The sequence below is a fragment of the Mustela nivalis genome (assembly GCF_964662115.1).
Source record: "Mustela nivalis genome assembly, chromosome: 16".
Lineage (NCBI taxonomy): Eukaryota > Metazoa > Chordata > Mammalia > Carnivora > Mustelidae > Mustela > Mustela nivalis.
In genome coordinates, this window is record NC_139035.1 from 7,493,970 (window position 1) to 7,517,402 (window position 23,433).

Below are 23,433 nucleotides of genomic sequence, written 5' to 3' on the forward strand. Positions count from 1 at the left end.
TCTGATAAGCAAGGTAACTGACCACATCTGCACGATAAAAAACACGATGGGTTTCCTCATCCTCATGGAGGGACTTCTTGAAAAATCTAACCTATGCAGAGATTCCCTCCCCTGACCATCAAAGACCCGTTGGCCAACCCCCTGCTCTCTGGACGGAGTTCTCACTAGAAGGAAGGGGAGGCACAGCTCCCTTTGCAAAAGCCGGCTGGTTAGACCGTCTGCCCTACAGCACCGTGACGGCTTCAGTGTTCTCAGTTGGAGATTGGAAAAGCTCAATTAGACCAAAGGTTTCATTTCAATGCACAGCTGGGTAATGTTCCCAACTTTTTTCCCGCCATCCAAAAAAGAGGCCCACATACCTTCCTTAGGTTGTGCTACTGCAATTAAGTGAGTTTGTCCCTGGCAGGCTCCTTGTCATGTCCCTGGCAGGCTCCTTGTCGTCTCCCTGAATATTGTACAAGATTGTCGCTAGGCTTCAGCTCACGCCCAGGCTTCGAGGATGCCTGCAGGGACCCTACCTGCATTAGAGCTCGGTCCTTTTTAATCCTTAAAGGAACGCCCTCAGGCTAATAAAAAGGAAAGAATTGGGCGCCTAGGTGGCTGTCATTAAGGGTCTGCCTTCAGCTCAGGTCATGATCCCAGGGTCCTGGGATCGAGCCCCGCATCGGCTGCCTGCTTCTCCCTCTCCCGCTCCCCCTGCTTGTGTTCTCTTACTGTCTCTCTCTCTCTCTCTCTCTGTCAAATAAATAAATAAAATCCTTAAAAAAAAAAAAAAGTAAAAGAATTATTATGCCTCCAGAATTGAGGCAAAACATTCGAAAGCACTAAGGAGCCCCCTTTAATCCTCCTGCCGGGGAAGCTGATGGTTGGTTACCCACCCTGCTGGGCAAGGACGAATAGGTGGTTCTTTCATGTGACATCTCCCCGGGGTTAGAAGACCTCCTAGCCCGTCAACTAAGGAGGGAACTGTCGGACCCTGAGCTTTGTGACCGTTTCCACGGTCTGTCCGCTCCTGAGTGAGTGATCGAGGCTGGAGGGTGAGGGCAGGAAGTGAAATGCAAGTCTCATCAGTCTGGTTCCCAGTGTCCCCCTTTCTGACTGGTTGGAGAGGCAGACTGACTTCTAAAAATTCCCATATCCCTCATCAGCACTCTCTTCATTCATCTGGATTATAAACGGAATAATCGTGTCCCACACATCAGCTGTGCAGTCAAATAAATGTATTTCAGGCATTCTCTCTACACAGTAATAGGTTATATTTTCTCTTAAATGTTATATAATCTTATTATTACCCATGTCCTTCATCGCTGGATTCCTTAAAGGAAATGCGCGGGGCCCTGGGGGCTCAGCCCATGGTCCCCCCCCCCACCCCGGGGGACACCCTGCCCCTCGTCCAGAGACCTCAGGCTCCCAGAAAGGCATGCCTCCCGCCCCGGGCAATGTTCGCTCTGCCAGGGCCAATCCAACAGACTTCCTCCAAACAAAGTCACTTACACTTTGTTTTAGAACCTGGGCCCCTCTGGTCGCTGTGCGCGAATGACAGTTTGGAAGGAAAGAAAAAAAAAAAAAGAAATCACTCAGAAGTTTGCTCTAGTCGTGGGTAACGTGCCAATGCCTCCCGTCGACAGGGACACTCGCAGAACGGGGACATTTCACTCGTCGGGCAAGAGAGCTGCTTCCGAATGAACGGGTTTGTAGCCCCACACGAAAATACCGAGAGAGCAAAGCAATCACTTCTGGGAGGCAGCCTCCTGGCCATTACAGCTACGTCCAGAGGATGAGCGTGCACGAGCGGCTGCGTTCATCGGGGCTCACGTCTGAGGTCACCACTGGACCGTCCCTCCCTGCTACAGCCCAGCAAATGGTCCTTATTCATTACGAGGCTCCGAATCATTTTTCCCAAAAGTCAGGGCTTTGGGGCCAACGGGGGGCGGGGGGGGGTCCCTGCCCTTTCTAGGAAGACGCTGAAAGCACCCCCGAGCTCACGTTCAGCCTCCTGCTACCCACAGCCGTTGCCACGGGCAGATGCCAGGTCCCAAACCAGCTCTGCAGAAAACTCTGGAGGTTCTTACCATTGTGATCCAATCTTCCCTCCCTGCAGAGGCCAGCAGCCAAGAGCTGTTGCCGGTGAGCCGGTCCCACAGCCACTGGAGGCTTTGGAGGCAGAGAATGTTTCGTGTGGTGCAAATGTGCCACCACTGATTATATTTCAGTCCCTCAATCGCTGGCCTCGATGCTTTGGAAAACAGCCAAACCCAGCGCAGGGAGAAAGGGCTGCAGCTTGCAATTCCAGAATTTCCCCGAGAACCTGCTCTTAAAGACCCGGGTCTCTTGTTTAGCATTTTAAGCAAATACCAAAGGCTGCTACATTCAATTAGATCTCCCTCCCCTCCTCCCTGCCTCCCTCCCTCTCCCTCTCTGATGGGGCGTGTGGCTTTCTGGGATGAAATTATAGCGGGAGCTCAAGCTGACCCAGGGGAACGCAGGCAGTCTGCCAGCTTCCGCACACCTCTGAGCTGAGCAGAGCTGCCACCCTTCCCATCCATCAGAGAGGAGAGGGAGAGGCCACACCGGCGAGCCCCGGGGGACATTAGGGTCGCGACCGCCCTGTAACGGGCGGGAGTCTGCAAAGTGCGCCCAGGACCAAACCCAGGACCTAAGCCCAGACTACACCGTTCACTGTCGCGCTGTCCGATCCAAACAGGCGGGAAGCAAAGTTCTTGGCGCATCAAAGGAGTCCATGAAGCAGAGCTTTAGCCTACAAAATAGACTAGAAGTTCTTCACATGCAGGGACCATATCTGCCAAGATGCTTTAAATCTAGCCGCGTCTGCTCAGTCACAGGAAACCGTTGGGCTCTTTGGGTTCCTCCTATGTTTTGACAATACTTTATGGCTTTAAAATGTTTCTCTCTCTCGGAAGGATTCAGCCACACAGCTAGCGCACAGAAGAGGCAGGTGGCGGTCAAAGCTCAGGCCAGGACGCATGAAAATAATAGCGCCAATAAGCAGAAGCAGCTCTTAACTGCTAACCTGTGCACCTGCTTTTCCTTCCTCACTTACTATAAATTCCAGTAAAGCGGCTGCCATGTTGGGTTTTGGAAGGTGAAAAAAAGAGAAATTCTCTTACACAGGTGTACAAACCACTATACTCTTACATTCAGTGTTTTCTGAACGGAGCCAATCCATTTTATCTTCTTTATGAATCCTTTATTACATCCTTAAAAGATATGTAAAATGTATACGAGAAGCCCACAGAGACGAGACTACCTCCCTCCAAAGAGGGCTTGCTATTCACTGGTCAGTATGTGAAATACCGGACCTGCATGAATGAAAATAATAAACAGATAAATAAATAAAGGAGCCAGGAGAGACGGGAAGCTCCCGCAGGCGCCACGGCCCCCGGTCCCTGTGGCCACGATCCCCTGGGGGTAAGATCCCAGAAGAAATGAAGGACATCAGACTCCCGATCATTCCACAGCAGCAGAATGAGGCCTGTCCACCCCCTCAGAAGAGCAGCGAGAAGGGTTGGCAACTGTTTATCCTTCCCCCATTCTCCTATTTCCAGTTTTATCCCCCAAACCCTATCCTCTTGCGTTGCCTCAGGGGTTTGTTCTGTCTTTGGACACATGTGGCCTCATCCACACCCCTGACCAGCCCCATAGGCAGCCAATTCTTGAAACCACAGGGAGGGTTTCAAGAGTTCGAATGGACCAGATATTACAGGATCCCTTAGAAATAAGCACACGGGATTACCAGATCCCTTAGAAATAAGCAAATTGGGGGGGCGCCTGGGTGGCTCAGTGGTTTAGGTCTCTGCCTTCAGCTCGTGATCTCAGGATCCTGGGATCGAGCCCCACATTGGACTCTCTGCTCAGCCAGGAGCTTGCTCCCCACCCCACCCCCCCACCCCCGCCTGCCTCTCTGCCTACTTGCGATCTTGGTCTGTCAAATAAATAAATAAAATCTTTAAAAAAAAAAAAAAAGAAAAGAAAAGAAAGAAGCAAATGGGTTTCCTACATCCCTTAGAAATAAGCAAATGGGATCACTGGATCCCTTAGAGGTAAGTTCACAGGATCGCTGGATCCCTTAGAGGTAAGTTCACAGGATCGCTGGATCCCTTAGGAATAAGCACACGGGCACGAAGGCGCTTTCAGATTTAATCTCAGGCAATCCTACTCAGTCTAGGAGTCATAAAGCATGTAGGGATGTCCTTCCGCTTCTAATAATGTCTTGAAGGTTTCTGTTTCAATAGCTAGAACTGATGTCGGTAGAGGGAAAATTAGGTCAAGGCAATGAGAAAAAGAACCCATCACTTCCTAAAACCCCTCAGGTTTGCCAAGTATTTATACCACGAGAACAGTCACCCAGAAGACAACATGTTTCGACAACAAAATACCGACATGAACTTTGATCACAGTATTATTGACGGGCTATGAAGTCATACGGGACAGTTTAACCATGAATAGTGGCTAGAGAAGGAAGGAAATGAAGGAGACGCAGAGACAATGCAAGTGTTCTCCAGGAAACGGAGCAACAAGCACATACACCCCCCGATCGCATGAAGGTCTGAACGGTCTAGCGGCGGACGCGGAGCCTGTTGTACCCACAATCCTGAATTCTAGAGACCGCCAAGGAGCGGGGGTTCTCGGGGCTCTGTGCCTGGGATCTGGACTTCCTCCAAGGGGCCCAGATTCGGTGCCTGTTCTGCCTTGTCACCACAGGAGGGAGCTGCTGCGTAACAAGGGCAGGGCTCTCTGGCTTCCGGAGCGGTGACCAGGTTTCATCCCCAGCTCCAGCTCCTGCTCCTGGAGGAGATGCTTCCAACCCGAAAAGAACGTGAGCAATCGGTGGTTCAAAATCAGCTTCCGAAGCCCCCGTCCAACGGACCCTGCTCTGGTGTTCACCTGCAAATACGTGCGCACACAGGGCAACGGCTATGGGCTTTTCTCCCCACACCTACTCGACTGTCAGATTGTATAAATCATTTGAAAGATGTTATTTCGATGAAGATAATCCAGGTCCACATCTCAGCATTAAGATCCCTGATTTTTTTAGCTAATGCCCTTAATCCCATGGAGCTCACTGGATTGACTTACCTGTGGATGGAAGCAACTGTAATCGGTCTTTGCCCGCCCAGTTCTTTGGACATAAATGATCGCCCCAAGTAAGAAACGTCGTCTCCCGAGGCAAATTGCCAAAGATGATTCCGTGATGGTAAATAAGCAGCTTAATGAAGTGAACTCTCCTTATTAACCCCGGGCCGGAGTCACATCTGTGCCCATTCCTTGTTTGGGTTCTTAAACACTCCTTAAAAGCAGCAGTCAAGTTCAGCTCTCATTTGCCTGTAAGGAATTCAGCGCAGGCCCATTTAGCAAAGTGATTATCCCCCAGTTGGAGGCGACGAGGGAGAGGGAGAGGCTTCCGAGAGATCCCAAGAGGCGTCGATCCGATCCTAGTGCGGGTCCCAGAGGGTGGGTCTAGACCCAGATCAGTGCGGGAACTTGTGATACACGGCACGTCTGCAAAGCTGGGTACAGGGTCTCCAGGTCAGGGGCAGGTGTAGCCAAAACGGGGACCAGGCGGAACGTGCAGTAGAAACAGAAATCCGCAAAGACGGCGGTGCTGGCTCTCCCGTTAGGTAAAGTTCCACTCTACCCCGGCTCACTGGTCAGGCCATGAGTGGAGCATTGTGGGGACGGAGGGGCCAGCTCTGCCCATGCCACCACGCTCCGAGGCAGGGACCCAACAGTCCAGGAATTCTAAATGGGAACCTGGCCTCCTAGGCTGTTACGAGGAAAGTCTCGTCCGGATAGAAGGATGGAACGTATCTTACCTAAGAGTGTATCAGCTTGACTTGGACGTTTCATATATTTAGAGGTATGAAACTTTGTCCCAGACCCCACCACCACCAACCCCACCTTTCTCCCTTACATCATTTTGCGAATCAAAGGTGTCTCTCGGTTTGGTTCTGTTCAGTAGCTCTAGGCTGGGCTTCTGTGCGGATGAGAATTTGTAGACACCACAGGAAGGCTTGGCTACTGAAGTTTAAATTAACTAAAATTGGGTGCCTGGGTGGCTCAGTGGGTTAAAGCCTCTGCCTTCGGCTCAGGTCATGATCCCAGGGTCCTGGGATCGAGTCCCGCATCAGGCTCTCTGCTCAGCAGGGAACCTGCTTCCCTCTCTCTCCCTCTGCCTGTCTCTCTGCCTACTTGCGATCTCTGTCTTTCAAATAAATAAATAAAATCTTAAAAATAAATAAATAAATTAATTAATTAATTAACTAAAATTAACAATGCAGTGCCTCCATGACCTCAGGCACATTTCCAAGGTCCCACAGTGTTAGAGGCTAGAGGCTACTAGGTTGGACAGAGCCCATCCAGAACATTCCACGCCCTGCAGGCCATGCTGCCCTAGAGAAGATGGGGTTGATGCGACATGTGCGGAGTATGGGCACAAACCCCAATGCAGTCTGCACATTGGAATCCCAGTCTGGAGTGATCCTGGCTGTTCTTAAACATCTTAAATGCTATCACTTGTTTGGGGACCGTCTAAATCAGAGGTCTCAAACAGGCCACCTGTGGAATGAAGATCTTTGGTTTCTGTCATACTGTAAACACAGTGAAATTAGTTTCCAACATTTAAAAAATGAGAACTCATTAAAATTTAGTTTTTTGGGTTTTTTGGTTTGTTTCTCTTGAAAACATCAGAAGATCTGGCCCCTCCCAGCCTCCAATCCCACGTGGAACACAGACCCGGAGCCAAGAGCCTGCTGTCCCTTCCAAGGGAGCCCGTGGCTTCAGCTGACCAACGTCCCCACTGGCCACTGCGGTCAAGGTCTTGGCTGTCTAATTCCTGCCATAAATGCGTTTGAATGGGGACAGCAATAACATCCGAGTGTTGCAGAAAAGGAAGTATCTGTAATAAAACACCATAAAGACGCCCAGAATACTCTTGCTTATTTTTTCTGCACATACTTAAATAAATAAATTCCACTCACTCAACCAAAAGCACTCTACGATCTATAGAAACGGGATTAGCGAATTATGGCAGAAGTGCACTTCTAATTTCCAGTAACATCCCAGGCTTTCACAAGTCATACATTCCTCCCTTGTCCACTGCCCGTTCCTCCGCAAAGAAACACACACAACACACATATGCACACACACAACATACAATATATGCGCACATATACACATATAGCACACACGCACACAACATGCGCAACACGCATGTATACACATCACACAGGTATCAGAGCACACTCACATACACAATACACACAATAAACATGTACACACGACACACACATATACCACACACACATATATATATACGCCACACATATCTATACACACCACAGACACATACATAGCCCCCCCACACACACACACAAAGCTGTGTCCCTCGGGTACAGTGAGGCTCTACAAAGATCTAGTTATACATAAATAAAAATGAGCCTACGTCTGAATAAGATTTTAAATAATATTTGGGAGCCTAATGGAAAAACATCTCAATCACACACAAATCTCTTCGTTCAAAAATCTAGCCTCATACTCATGAACTTGCACCTGTTTAAACCGAAGCTCCGGGAAGAAGCAGGGACCTTAAGTGCCCTGTGCAGTGCCAGCACGGAGCCGTATTCAGTTCTCTGGAAATGTCTGGTTAACGGGGTCTGAGCCCCCTTGGGGGGAACGAAACATTCCCTTAGAAATCCCAGGTCTCTGCTAACTCCTCCTTCAGCCTAATGGAATGACAGTAATTTATTCCACAGACGTCGCGGAAGGCCTCCTATGTGCTGGGCCTCTGCCGGCGTCTTATTTTAGAAACGCAGCTGTTTATTCTCCAAATCACAGGTCACGCACTTAGGAAAAGAGCCACCGTCGGTCAGAAGGACTGGATTCTCCAGCCGCACTGCCTTTAAAAAACAACAACTGTATACGCACAAAACAATACTATAATGTGTGCGGATCACAGCTATTACACGTTTTCCAGATCTATGGTATCTACTGTGACAAACGGTCACCGTGCCATCTGCATACTCTCCTGCATTATGTCCCCTATTCCGGAACCTTCCCTTCACCTCCTGGTCCCCACAGACACCTGGCTCCCCCGGGGGCCCCGCCCCCATCCTCTCTAGGCAAAGTTGTCTTCCTCTCGGTCCCTGGGCCACGGGTTGAGGAAGGCAGGAGACATCCTCCCGCCCCTCCCGCGCCCTCCCTGCCCCTCGGAAACCATGTGTTCTCTCTCCCTTCTCCCAAAAAAAGGCTCCAGCCCCAATCTCACGCCATCAGACGAGATCGCCCAATAGGTGTCTCAAGGGCCCCGCTGTCCGCTGAGCCCCGGGTCGGCTGTCTTCTCCCTTCTCTCCGCGATGATGTCTCGGTCCCTGCTTGGGGTTTAATGACGGACGCGTCGTCTCACTGTAAGACAACCTCCCGGGGCTGTGCGATCTCACTGCCTGGAACCATCCCTCTCAACAGTCCCCACTCGGCCTCAGCCACCGGCTCCCATGTCACCACCAGCAGCCTCTACTTTTCCCTGTCTCTCTCTCTGCCAGTGATTCTTCACCTCCCCCACCCCAATGCGACCCACGGATCACAGAGCCTGACACCACGTCTCAGCCCCGAGGTCTCCTCCTCCACACCACCAGCGGGAAATCAAAGCCAAGCGGGGTGACCGCAGGCTCCCACGCGCCCTCTCGTCCGTGCCCTTCTTGTCCTGCCTCCTCGCGCCTGCTTGTCCCCCAGCACTGGACACCTGCCCCCGTCCCGTCTCCCCTCCTGTCCTGCGCAGCAAGGCCAACCTCCGCTCACGCCTGCATGTCCACGGGATCCCCGGGCCTCCCGAGCACCGGTCTCCACGCCGCCAGCTCGGCCACCCGCTCCTCTCCGAGGGCCGCTGCACAGGTCTCGCCTCTCTCCCAACTGCCCACACCGTCTGGCCCCTTCGCACGCTCAGCTTCGGACCCTTGGTCTTCCGGCACGTCTGCAGACCCCGGGGCTCCCACTCACCCTCCCCGCAGGCGCCCAGGGAGAAAGCGCCCTGAGGCTATTTAAAGGCAGCCCCTCTCGGGGTCCCTCGAGGGCTTCTCATCTGGAATTCCCCCCTTTCCTACAAGAAAGAGTCCATTTGTTTGCTCTACACCAAATCACTCCCATCGGCGCACGGAAGCTACGAACGCCTCCCACTCCCAGAGGAACAACAAGACCTTCTCCGCTCACCATTTCCTCACCAGCCGCCGCGTCACTTCTTTATTCCTGCGGTGAAACCTGGAAAGCATGACCTATGCTGGGTTTGCCGTCCCCTGACACGGCCCATGACCCCCCTGCCCCCTGCCCCTGTCACCCGACCTAATGTCCACACTTAGGTCTAATCACACCTGAGCCTCGAAAGCCTTCGCCCAGCCTCTGAGGACCTCAAAGCTCCTGATTTTCTGTCTACTTCCCTGGCTGCTGTTCCTTCTTTGTCTACGTGTGGGTCCTTGGCCCAAGCTCTTGATTTTGCAACGCCTCTGGGGTCGGTCCTCGCTTTCCTGTCCCTCTACCTTCTAGCCCCATAGCTTTAAGTGGCAATTAAGCGCCAGCGACTCCCACACGACATCACCGGCACCAACCTCCTTTGCTTGCTCCAGACTTGTCCATCCAAGTCGATGCAACAATACCACGGGGACGTCCAAGAGGATCCCAAAATCAACCGGACCACCTGAGCATGGCTCCGGCCGTCCCAACCTCCACTTCCCTGAAATATTGTTCGCCCACAGCCTTCTTCATCTCGATGATGGCAACTCGGTCCCTCGGTCCTTGCAGGCCACACACTTTGGAATCACACTCACCGCAAGACTACAATGATTTTTTTTTTTTTTTAACCAAATGGTCTAGCACTTCCACTCCTATGTAGATCCGCAAAAGAATGGGTAGCAGATGTTCGGACAAATGCCCATATTCAAGTATGTGTGGCAAGCCCATTGCAAGAGCTACAAAAGCAGAAATGACGTGACGTCCAACCCGTGAGCCAGTGGGTCAACGACATGTGGCAGGGCCGTACAACGAGCTGCTGCCCAGCCGTCGGGGGATGAAGCGTTACCACCGGCCACAGCATCGCTGAAGCCTGAAAACGCAGAGTGAGTGAAAGAAGCCAGACAGCACACAGCACCTGTTACAGGATTCCCCTCACACCGAGTATGCAGAAGAGGGAAATCTTGACACAGAGAGGAGGTTAGTGGCTCCAGGGGCTTGGCCAAGTAGAGGATGAAGTGAGGCTGTTTTGGTTTTGTTTTATTTTGAGGATTGGGGGGGGGGGGGAAGAGAGATGAGAGAAAGAGAAGCCTGAGAGGCAGGGATGGGGAGAGGCAGAGGGAGAAGCAGGCTCCCCACCGAGCAGGGGGCTCGATCCCAGGACGCTGAGATCATGACGCGAGCTGAAGGCAGAAGCTTCACCAACTGAGCCCCCGAGGTGCTCCAGAGAGGCTGTGTGATGGGGACAGAGGTGGTGACTGCCCAATGCCAGGAAGGCCTTGAGCGCCACTGGACTGTGTGCTTAGAAATGGCTCCTTTTAGGTTCTGTGAATTTCATGTCAATTAAAGACCAAAAAAAGGGAGAAACAGCCTTAACGCCTTTCTTTCTCTGATGCTCCTAATTTAATCTATAAGAAAATCATCTGGGTCCGCGTTCCAAACACCTCCAGAATGGGACCACTCCTCCCCTTGACCCTGCAATCACTCTGGTCAAGGTCAACACCATCTCTCTTTGGAGGACTGTTGTCACTGCCCCCCCGACCCCGTGCCCCTGCTGCCCCTCCAATCTGCTTTCAACACAGCCAGGCCGAGTGTGTCACCTGTCGACTGCGACCCTGCAAGGGCGCCCCATTTACCACTCAAGCCAACCTTCCAACAGTCCAGGGGCTCCGCGTGACCCCGTCTCCGGGACCATCCCTCCTCGGCACGTCCACCTTGGCTCTCCCACCTGCTCCCTCCAGCTTAGCCACACTGCCCCCCCGGCCCAGTCTTCAGTGACGCCAGGCACGTCCCACCACCGGCTTCTCTGCCCTGATGGTCTCCCACCTGGAAACCACTGGGCGAATTCCCTTATCTCCTGCAAGGCTTGGCCCAATCTCACCTTATCAAAGATGCCTTTTTACCCCAATTTTACTTATAGCCATGCATTTTTCTCTTCCAATATACTATATGATTGCAAAAAAAAAAAAAAAAAAAGTGTCTCTTAGTTAGGGCGGAAACTCCATGAAGGGAAAAACTCGCACCTATTTTGTTCCCCAGTGCATCTCAGGCATCCAGAACGGTGCCTGGCACAGGGCAGGTCAGAAATGATCAATGAATTGAATAGATCTTCAAACTATAAAGAAATGAATGATAAATGAAGGGGCATGTGCACCCCAATGTTTATAGCAGCAATGTCCACACTAGCCAAACTATGGAAAAGAGCCCAGATGTCCACTGACGGATGAATGGATAAAGATGTGGTGTATATATATATATACATATATATATGTATACACACACACACACACACACAGTGGAATACTATGCAGCCATCAACAAATGAAATCTTGCAATGATGTGGATGGAACTAGAGGGTATTATGTCAAGCGAAATAAGTCCATGAAGAGAAAGACAATCATCACATGATCTCACTGATACGCATATTTAAGATGCAAAGCAGAAGATCAGAGAGGAAGGAAGGGAAAAATAAAACAAAACAAAACCACAGAGAGAGAGAGACAACATAAGAGACTCTTAATCATAGGAAACAAACTGAGGGTTGCTGGGGGGAAGGAGATGGGAAGAATGGGGTGGCTGGGTGATGGACATCGGGAGGGTATGAGTTGTAGGGAGTATGGGGTATTATATAAGACTAATGAATCACAGACCTATTCCCCTGAAACAAATAATATATTACTGTTAATTAATTGAATAGAAAAACAAACAAAAAAAAAAAAAACTGAAGGAGACGGAGATTCTGAGCTAGAAAGAGGTGTGGGCAGAACGACACCACTGGCCAGGTCCCCTGCGCTGGGCATTTCAATCTTCCCTGAGGGCTCAATTCTGCTTTATGACCCCATACCCTTGCTCAGCTCTTCTCCACAGCTCTCAAGTCCCTCCCCAGTCATTTCGAGGCAGCAGGTGCATTTATCCTGTGAGGTCTGGCCCACCGTCACTTCCTCTAGGAAGCCTTCCCCGATTCCTCGACAGTCCCTCCTTCCTCTGTGCACCCATGGCCCCTGGGCTGACTTCAACCTTCTCACCCTGGACTGCAACCGGCTTTGAGGTGTTTGTCTCCCACACAGACTCTGAGCTCCTCGGGGATAGAGACGGTTTTATTTTTCTCTTTATCTATAGCAGGTAGAACAGGGGTTGGCATAGGACTCAGTATTTTTTTTTTTAAAAACAACAACAACAACAACAAAGAATTGATCATAAAGATATTTACCAAATTGACAATAGTGATTGTCAGAGGGAAATGAGGAAGAGAAGTGAAATTGGGAATAGATAACAAGCGACTTACTTCATCTTCACATGGAATGTTTTATTTATTTATTTTTTATGTTTTTGAAAGCTTTTATTTATTTATTTATTTGTCAGAGACAGAGAGCGAGCGTACAAGCAGGGAGAACAACAGACAGAGGAAGAAGGCTCCCTGCCGACCAGAGAGCCCAATGCGGGGCTCGATCCTAGGACCCTGGGATCGTGACCTGAGCCGAAGGCAGACGCTTAACCCGCTGAGTCACCCAGGCACTCTGTTTTGTTCTTTTCAGTTAAAAACGATGACGTGTTCCTCAGTTTCACAAAATCTTAATACTTGTCCATTATGGATAATCTGTGAGCACTGGTTACAGGATTCTGTGCACTGTTTGGTATGGCTGAAATTTCTCAAAATTTTAAAGCAAGTAAGGGGGAAAAAAAAAACAACTTTAACCATTTTTGTAGATAAGAATCCTTTGCTCTTCCTAAAAGGACATGGCAGTCCTCTTGAAATGTCTGCAACAATGTCTTTTTTCACTAAATGTAGTCGTTGGGCAATTGCCCAATCCAGCAGAGAAAGGAACGAACAGAGTTCCAAATGCAGGAATAGGACTGTCACTGACTTCACCTCCACACTGTGTGATGCTAGGGGACCACCCAAGAGCAGAGCCCGCATCCCTGCAGCACCCTCACGGACATTACCTCCAGAACCCACCAGGTGGCGCTCTGCGTGGGCGTCACAACCACAGAGCAAGGGCTGACCAGTGACCCCAAAAGAACGCCCTTCTCCCAAAGGCCCTCCTTCGGAGAGTTTTAAAGCTTCTCCAGCATATCTGTGATTTCAGTGCTCATGCTTAGGTCTAGAGCTCCGAGGAGAGCCCCCTGCCCAAGTTTCCCCGCTGGTCCCCTTCCAGGCAGTAACCCGATGTGGCACAGCCCTACAACCTCCAGACAAAACTAAAATGTATTTATTTTGGAAAATAGAACTCAGTCATCCACTCGTTTCCTTTTCCAACATTTCACAGCAAAACAAAGGTTGTATTGCCAAGAGTTATAAAATTAGAGAGGAAATGAAAATCTGTTATTTTCATAATAAGGTCTTTCCACTTAGCCAAAGTATTTTTGAGTTCCAAAACAACTCCTATCCCCAAATGGTTGAGTTTTCATAGTGCCTTACTGATTTTAAGCATTTGTCGTGGGCTCTAACTTAACCAGACTTTAAGCACGGCAATTGTTAAGTGATGGAGGAAACTACTGGATATAACCTTTCCGACATTTTATTAGATCAATATCCAATAAGCCTACAAACTATATGTAATATGTTCATAAGATCCTGAGCAGATAGGTAAGATGTCCTTACTTTTCACTGTAAACGTGATAGAAGCTGTAGTAATATTCATGTATTTAGAGGCATAGAAAATGAATACGGTCATCTTCCTTTATCTTCCACCCCACTCTGGCCCAAGCCTTAAATCATTTAAATTCCTGTTAGTTTTTGCAGACTTTTTAAAAAAAGATTTACCTATTTATTTGAGAGATAGAGAGCATACGCAGTGGGCGGGGCAGAGGGACAGGGAGAGAGAATCCCAAGCAGACTCCCAGCCTGCTGAGCACGGAATCCTACACGGGGCTTGATCCCACGACCCTCAGACCATGACCCGAGCCAAAAATCAAAAGTCAGATGCTCACCCCACTGAGCCACCCAGGTGCCGCAGACTTTTCCAAGCATAATTTTATTTTTTCTTTTACTGAGTGGGATTTCACCATACATGCTGTTCTGAAAGATTCTCGTAATCACCTCACATTTTTACAGCGGAACACGCGGGTCAGAATATTTATTCTCCTTGCGGCTGAATGGTATTTTTCAGAAAAAAAAAAATAAATAAGTAAACAGCAGCAACAATAATAGTACTAGGAAACACTTCCGTGGGACTCACTGTGTGTCAGGCTCAGCACACTCTGAGGTCTGGAGTCAGTCACTAACGGCGGCCTTCCTGCAAGAGGGGCTTTTTGTTATAGTGTTATCCCCCCTACAGAAGACAAGACCGAGGCAGAGGCGAGCAAGAACTTGCTCAGGGTCTCACAGCTACTAAGAGGTGCAGCCATCGTTCAAACTCAGCCCATCTGCTTCCAAAGACCATGGTCTCCGCCAGCACACGACGCTGATCACACTATAAACTACTTCCCAGCAGTGTCCCTGGACAAGGACTTTTAGATCGTTTTCTTACTAAGTTATTTTATTTGTTGTTATTCTGTTCAGTTACCCACTGCACAGTACGCCATTAGTTTTCTGATGTAGGGTTCCATGATTTATTAGTTGCGTATAACTTACTATTTTAAACAGGAGCCACAGTAACTATCCTCAGAAACAGGTTACCACTATTTCCCAAAGACTCATTTTTTTTTTTTTCTAGAAGCGGGGCTGCTTGTACAGGTACTTCCAGTTTCGGTAGGTGATGCCAGGCTGAACCGTAGAAAAGCTTCATCGACCTCCATTCCCCCCAGACAATGCTGTAGGCTTGACCACCCGCCCCCCGATGCCCCTGGACCTTCTCAGTCATCCCCCTCTTCCCATCAGCGGAAAAACACCGCACAGAGTCATGGTGTTGCTCGAATCTGCAGGGCCCCGATCACCTGTGAGCCTGAGCAGCATTTCCCAGCAGTATGGCCAGCAGTATGGCCCATCTGTATTTTCTGATCTCTGAATTTTACCTTCTCGTGCTTCGGCCCATGAGTTGGAGTTGCCTTTTCTTATGGATTTGGAGAGGCTCTTTACATGTCCCCCAAACACACACACCGTTTCCACCTCGGTGAACGCATGCTGACTCTGCTGGGACCCCCAACGAGCCCTCGGAGTCGGTGTCCCCGAGTCAGAAGAGGCTCCTGGCTCAGGTCCAGCGGCTGAGAACAGCTCACGAAATCACACTTGCTTCCTCAAAGCAAAGTCCTCGGTGTAGCAGGGACACAAGGAAGTTTACCCGAGGCTACGGCTCATGACCCTCCATGACCATCTTTAGTGGTAAACAGTGCATCGAGCCCCCGTGATACCTTAGGAGAACAAAGAAGGTGGGTGCCCAGAACATCCCGGGAGGTTTGGGGGGCTAGAGAACGGGACTGGCCTGGGTTTGAACTTGGAGCCATCACTCACCGGCTGAGCAGCCAATCTCCCCCAGCCGCCAAGCCTCCATAGATGAAATCCCCAGGAGGGAGTTATAGGACGTAAGGACAAAGTCTATAAAAGTTACTATTATTGCTGTTAATAACATTAATATTACTGATGGTGGCGAAGGAGAGGCAAATGTTCTCATCTGCCAAACGTGACTGACAATGACCGGCTTCTCTAGCTTATTGGGTATGGATCAAACTAGGTCATCTTGTTAAAACTCCCCTCTACCTCCATGGACCCAATGAGTAAGAAATCAATCTTCCCTTCCTGCCCTTCTCTTCCCACGTCCAGGAGTCCCAGCTGTGCTCGGGAGACCGACCCTGCCTGCTCCTGTCTTACCGTGCTAGTCCCAGACGCCCCCTCCGAGGTTTTAGCAGGCTCCCCTGCCACCAGCCTTTGTCTGAGACAACGTGGCCAAGGTCCCTGGCACTGACAGCCACGCGGATGCCCTTCCAAGCCATGGTGGTTCCCGGGCAGCATGGTCCTCCAATCGCCGTCCCTGCAGAGGACTAAGGGCTTGCTGCTGGAGCTTGCCTGGGCTGTCAATTCTTCATCTCCTCCGATGCATCCCCTTCCCAGACTGCTGGCTGTGGGCCCCACTCACCGCCCCAAGAGCCTTTACCCCTTAGATCTCTCCATTCCCCCCTGCAAGTCCCCGCACCTTGCCCCAGCCCATGTCCTTTCTCCGCTGCAGACTGAAAGTTATTTTAGGAAAAAATAATGCCAGTAGCTCGAGGATACCTTTCACTGCCCCCCACTCAGATCTAGGGAGTTCCTGAAGATTTGGTCTTACAGGCAGCAGGAAGTGAAGCAGGTGATGGCCATGACTGTGACTCACCTTGGAGCTCAGGAAGCTCATTCCTGAACAAAATGGGTCTAAAACACATGCCCTGCTTGGCTGGAACTGCCTGGTCCCCTTGTTCCTCCACGTCTAGGACCACAAACACTTCCCACGCACAATCAACATTATCACTGGCTGGATTCCCAAAACGGAGTTTTTTTAGAAACTGTACCTGTTCTGGTGAGATCCATTAGGACAAAACGGGGTCCCGAACTTTGAAGGCAATCAAGTGTGTTACGTAACGGGCCGGCCAGAGGACGAGCACAGTGATGGTGTTTCCTTCGTCTTCCCTCCCTTGGCCACCCCGGATCGTAGAGAAAGCCACGTGGCTTGATTAAGTCCGTGATGAGATGGAAGCTTGTGGAAATCCTTTATGCAGGGGCTCTCACAAATCATCTTGTTTGAAATCAAAGGGCTCTGGGAGACCAACCTGTTCGATTTCAACAACCCGCAAGAGGACACATTTTCCTTGGTGTTGCGACACTAAGCACCCTTGAACTTGAAGTGGCCGAAAAAGAAACAAGAGCACCGCTGCCTTGTTGGTGGACAGGCAGGGGCTCGTGCCCACACCGACGCTTTCAAAGAGGAGAAGATGGAGAGCGGAGCCCGCGCGCATTCCCGCTGCTGAACCGTCGGGGCCAGAGGAACGGCGATGTTGATGACTACAGGTGCAGGAGCCCCAAAACCTCACGATTTTTCTTCACCTCCCCTCCCTTAGCTACCCAGATCCAAAGATATCCCCTGATGGCTGGTGCGTAAGGAATATGCTTTGTCTGCCTGGATGTCTCCAGGTGTGTCTCAAGGAACCGGCCGCTGGTTCAACATCACAGCAAGCTGGCAGAGCACCCCTGTGAGTCCGGAGATGAATTCCAGAACTCTCCGCAAAGTCGGGCTCCGTGGCCAAATGCTGGACAAGGTGTGGGTGTACAGGGGTGTCGGACTGAAAATAAAACATTGTGTTGACCTACAGTCAAAACGTGAAGCTCTTCCAAGCTGCACAGCCGGAACCAATGTAACATTGTGTGTCAGCTCTACTCGAAGAAAGGAAGAAAGGAAAGAAAAACAAAAACCAAGAAAGAAAAGGAAAACAGGAAGCTCCCCTAGTGGAGATTCCCCGTTGGACATGGCTTAGTCTATTAAATGCAGGAGTCTAGTTCTATAAGAGCCATCAGTGACTGATCAAAGGACTGAATCTTGTAACGATTACCCAGCAAAAGAAAGGTAAATAAACCACACATACCATGTCTATATTATGCATACATAATGTACATAGACACAGTAAGCCTGAAACATTTTCTTTTTCCTGGTTAAAAGTCTCAATTCACTTCTTCATGTATATGCGTTCCTAACACAGATGAATCTCAAATTACGGACCCCAACCAACAAATGACTTGGACGGGACCCAAGATAAAAGTTCAGGTCTGACGACTCTTTAAAACAGTGGAATTCTCTGAGTTTTAAAGAAGAGTTTAAAAGAGAAATTCAGAGAGAGAGATGTTTTATTTTATTTCCTTAATCTCCAAATGTCTTGAGATCTGAAATGAGCAAGAAGAGAATCAAAAAAAGAGAAAAGAGACAGAAGACAACATTAAGACAAAAACAAAACCCTAATAACAGAGTAATAATACTCAAGCGCAAGCTAAAACTGAAGTCTAAAAGTGCATTCAGGAGTACTCAGATGTTTCCTCAAAGCCCCCAAAGGATATTTCAATGAGCAGTAGTACATTCCCTGCTGTTGGAATTCCCAAGTCTAGGTTTAAAGAGTAAGATATCCTCCTTCTGGGTTAAAAATAACAAAAAATGGTATAGGAATTTATTTTTTTAAGACATTTTTTATCTGTCAAAGAGGGAGAGAGGAAGCGTGAGCAGGGGAGGGACAGAGGGAGAAGCAGGCTCCCTGCCAAGCTAGGACCTGAGGTGGGACTTGATCCCTGGGCCCTGTGATCACGATGGGAGCCAAAGGCAGACGCTAAAGCAACTGAGCCACCCAGGCACCCCTGGTACAGCAATTTAAAACAAGTAAGTAGAGAGAAGTAGAACTGGGAACACAAAGACAGTATAGTCCACGCTCCACTCCAACAGAATGTGCAGGATACCCTGGGGTAAGATGCAATGCTGGCTCCCTTTTGGTCCAATTTCCAAATGGGAATGGTACGTACTCCCTCACGGGGGACCAAAGTGAAAATTTAAAAAGACGGTATGCAGTGCAATGAATGGGCAGGGCTGCTATTACAGTGGTTAGCTGTGATCCTGATGCTAGTAGAAAAAAAATTGTTTCGTATTTTTCACTTTTATCAAATAACAGTGTAGACTGTTCCATAACATGGCACGGAGTCTACTGAAAGAGATAAAGATAAAAAGCATTAAAAAGAAAAAAAAAAGGTTTTCTCCCCAAAGGAAAATAATCTTGCAAAGTATACACAGGGAGGACTGTCCTACAAGCCCTAGATTAGCTCTAATAATTAGGATCCCGGTAAGAACGACCAGAGTCTTCCTGGGAACTCCAAGGGAAGGAAATAAAAGATGGCCTGTGTGCATTAAAAGGATTCATGGGCCAACAGGAGCTGGTGTTTCATCCAAGTGCTGAGAAACACCTCTAGGAAGCAGGAAGAACTTGAAAGAGGCAACCACAGAAACGAACGCGTGAGCCTTGTTTTCCAAAACTGAGTTCCAATGACCGGGGAATATTCCATTTCCCAAGACAGTAATTTTGCAGATTGTAATTACCTCGAAATCTGCTGAGTTACAAATACAGCGAAGCCCAGCACCAAACGGACTGCTAACCCATGTGACGACCTCTTTACGATTTAGATCCTACCGACTAATTCCAAGGAGACGCTCCCTAGAATTAGCACCTTCGGGAAACTAAGAGCTAAGAAATGAATGAGACACAGGGCAGTCCTTCCTCCAGCCGCCACTGGCCACCTCCACCCGGATTCCTACAGAGCCTTGAAGAACTCACCCTCATCCCTAAAGCTGCTCCTCTTGCAGGGTCTACACTCAAAGCCAACGACCACCACGCTCCCTGGACCCGAGCCAGAAACCAGAGCTGTGGCTCCCATCGCTTCCCCCTATTCAGTGTCAACAAGTCCCTTCCTGGATCCACTTCTTAAATCCTCTTCGGTTCACTCCCTTTATCTCAATCTCCGCTGCCACGGTTTTAGTTTAGCTTCTCATGATCCCCGTCTAAAATTCTGCGGTAGAGTCCAGCCGGCTTCTGAGTTCCTCAACCTCCACGCCGGCTCTCTGCTCTAGCCCCAAAGCAACCTTCCACACACAGAAGCGGGGCAGGATATTCCCCTGCTTAAAATCCTGTCGTGAGGGGCGCCTGGGGGGCTCAGTCGGTTACGCACCCAGCTCTTGCTTTCAGCTCAGCTCATGATCTCAGGGTCACTGACTTTGAGCCCTGCGGCGGGCATGAAGCCTGCTTAAGATTCTCTCTCTCGGCGCGCCTGGGTGGCTCAGTGGGTTAAAGCCTCTGCCTTCGGCTCAGGTCATGATCCCAGGGTCCTGGGATCGAGCCCCACATCGGGCCCTCTGCTCAGCAGGGAGCCTGCTTCCTCCTCTCCTCTCTCTCTGCCTGCCTCTCTGCCTACTTGTAATCTCTGTCTGTCAAATAAATAAATAAAATCTTAAAAAGAAAAAACAAAAAAGAAAAAGATTCTCTCTGCCCGTCCCGCCCATGTTGATACAAAAGTTGGGTAATCCATCTTTTCTGGTGAGCCTGGTGGTGGGGAGTACAGAGGGCACTGAGCCTGGTGGTGGGGATTACAGAGGGCACGTATTGCAGGCAGCACTGGGTGTGGGGCATAAACAATGACTCTTGAAACACTGAAAACAAAAAATGAATAAAATTTTCTAAAAAAGATTCTCTTTCACCCTCTGCCTCTACCTCTCCCCCAAAATAAAGAAGATAAAATAACAAAGTAAAATAATAAATAAAATAATAAATTAAAATAAAATAAAATCCTGTAGCGAAGGCACAGACACTTTCCGGCCCTGGTCCTTCCTTGCCCTACACATCCTCACGTCTGCAACTGGTCCTCTTTCGTTTAGATCCATGAACACCATTCTTGAAATACATCGTGCAGTTCCCACCACATCCACCAAATTCCTAATCATCTTCCAAAAGCCACACATGAGATTACCTTCCTCTCTGTCTTCTCCGCCTGCCGAGAGTCACTGTTACCTTCTCTGTGCGGCTCCTGTGGTTTGACAACCAGCGTGACACAGGGCATCGTCGATGTGAGGCGAACGTGATAACCACTACACTACGGAAACGAAACACGGCATCGTCGATGTGTATTGGTGAACGACACCCCATAATCCACGAGCTCTCAGAGGGCGCCGCTGTTTCTTTGTGATCCCTGCGTCTCTCACATCTAACAAGTGGCTGGCCAAAATAATGCTCAAGAAATGAATGCAGAATTGCAAAGTGATGGCCCCTGAACTATGCCCACTGGGTGTCAAATAAGACTCCACCATGAGGCTCAAGAAACAATCAGGCAAGCACAGAAAAAAAAGAGAGAGAGAGGGAGAGAAAAGCAAAAGGAAGATCAGGAAAGCAATAAAAGACTTCACGTTGATAGCAAATTTAAGTAGCTACCAACAATGTTTCACACAAAACCTGTAACCGAGTTTACCAAGAACCCATGTCCACCAGCCTCCTGCCCAAGAAAGTTGCCCAGAGCATCTTCAGCAGAGTAAACCAGACAGCAAGGAAACCGTCCCCCATGCTAGGACGGGCTGAACTGTACCCCAAACTCGCAGGCCCAACCCTACTCCCCAGAACGGGACCCTTTGGGAGGGAAGATCTCTAGAGAGGTGATTAAGTTAAAATGAGACCATTAGGTCTGGTCCTAATCCCGTGCACTGGAGATCTCAGGAGAGGAGGTCGGGGTGGGTGTTGCCAAGGTCATGAGTGTGCAGACGGCCACCAAGCAAAAAGGCAGGAAGAGGAGGTTTTTTGTAAGGAGGCCTGGAAACCATCCTCCTCTCCGAGCCCTTGAAGGAAACCAACCCACCAACACCTTGATCTTGGGCTTCCAGGCCCCAGAAGGGCGAGAAAATACACTTCTGTGGTTTCAGCCACTCCGTCTCTGGCGATCTGTTCCGGCAGCCCTGCCCCAGAATCCTAGAACTGGAGATTTGGTAAGGAAGAGGGAAAACCTGGCGGTCAGGGGAACCCCCTTCCAGTACCGAAAAGGCTGGCAGGGAGAAAAAGGACTCAGTCAATTTTTCTACGATTCTTAAGCTCCCGCTGGGAATAAGGACTCCTCGCAGGAGTCCTTACCTTTAGAGATAAATCTAGTCCTGAAATTCTATGTCACTAAAAAGACATTCCTCTTAAGACATCTGATCACAGGCAGAACAAAAATGTGCTTCTTAGCAGCACAAATGCTTCCATGAAAGGTCAGTGTTTTCTCTGGTCCCCGATCTAAGCATCGCAGGAGGACAGAGATGGGGCCAGGTCCCGCCTGGAGTCGAAGCCACTTCTCTTTTCCTCCAGGTCCTTCCCCACAACACGCAGATTTCCCTCCTCCACTGCCTGGGGTTCAGGGCGAAGGGCTTCCCGAAGAATCACAACCGTCCACTCGTGGGACGCGTACTGTGGAGGCACGGGGAGGGAGCGGGAAGAGCAGAGCAAGACGCCCTCCCAGGAGGGAGCGAGGAGGCCCCGACCGGGACACCGGGTCAGGGCCCAAGACACAGGCCAGCGCTGCTCCCGGGACCGTGTGGGGCCGGTGGCTTAACCGTGAGAGCAAAGGACACGTGACCAGGCTGACCGCGTGTGGCAGGGACAGGTCCGATCAGGAAAGCTGCCCTCCTGTATTCTGCACAACTTCTGGGCATAAGCAACATAGTTTGGGACGGGCCGCTCTAAAAACAAAGGGAAGATCAGAGGCAAATGCCTCAAAACCTTTGGGGAGGCACGGAGTACAGCGACGTCCCCCCGGAGGGCAAGGAGGCCCCTTGCGGCGGAGCAGAGCGAGTGCCACCAGCGGCTGAGGAGTGAGGAGCTTGTCAGCCGAGGAGTTCAAGCGGTAGAGCACGGACAGTCTCGCGGGCACCGCGCTCACGGGTGGTCAAGGGACAGCGGCATGAACTCAACCTCAGGGGGCTCTGTCGGACCACATGGGCAAGGCGGTACCACTACATATGGGGGCTATTGAAACGTGGTCTGAGCTCCCTCCGTCACACAGGTGGACAGCACGGAGCTCTGGGTGTTGAGTTGTTAACACACATGTGTCCTTATGGTATCCACAGCTGGTGAGGTCTGGGAGCATTTACTATGCAAAACCCCTACATTAAGAACATGTTCTTTAAAGCACATTTCGAAGCATATCCTTATAAAAGCAACCCGGTAGGACGCCATTAAATCTGGGCACACTGCCAAATGGAACACAACAGAAGAATGGATCGGGAGACGTTCAAGGTCAGCCAGAGCACTTCCGACTAATCACCCCTGATGGGCTCTCAGGAAGGCTCCGACCCCCCAAGCCCAGATCCCCGGAGGAAAGCTTTGTCTTAGGAAGGCTTTCAGAGGCTTGCTGAAGACAACGCAGATCCAGGGAGAAACATGAACTATGTAGCCGCAGAGGGGCCCAGAAATCCAGAAAACTTCGGTTTATTTCAGAGAACACAGCAGGCTGGGAGAAAAGGCACAGGAATGGGAGCCAGGGATTGAGACCGTGCGACCGGTTTCTGCCAGCAGCTAGCGACCTGATTTTCCTTCCTACTTCTCTGTTTCCTCTAACGTCTGGCAGCGTTCACATCTAACTTACCGACCAACCAGTAACGTAAGGCTCCAATGAGAGAGGAGTCCTGTCCTGAACAGGTTCAAGCTCACAGAAATAAAAGGTATTCTTTATGAAGCTTGATCACCTCCCAAGATGTATCAGGCCCTATCTGTCCACAGGAAATTTACCAAGGGCTTGTCAAATGGCAC

The 23,433-nt window shown here is 49.9% G+C and overlaps 2 protein-coding genes across 2 annotated transcripts in view; both read right to left on the minus strand.

The window, feature by feature from the left end:
• Positions 1 to 2,154, minus strand: part of LOC309849824 (uncharacterized protein) — a 55,860-nt gene extending 53,706 nt beyond the window's left edge. The window contains exons 1-2 of the mRNA XM_082702817.1: positions 2,073 to 2,154; positions 1,495 to 1,526 (exon numbers count right to left, since the gene is read on the minus strand). The gene's annotated coding sequence lies outside the window, so the exon portion shown is untranslated. The remainder of the gene's footprint in view (positions 1 to 1,494; positions 1,527 to 2,072) is intronic.
• Positions 1 to 23,433, minus strand: part of PLD5 (phospholipase D family member 5) — a 328,471-nt gene that overhangs the window by 267,106 nt on the left and 37,932 nt on the right. The window lies entirely within an intron of this gene.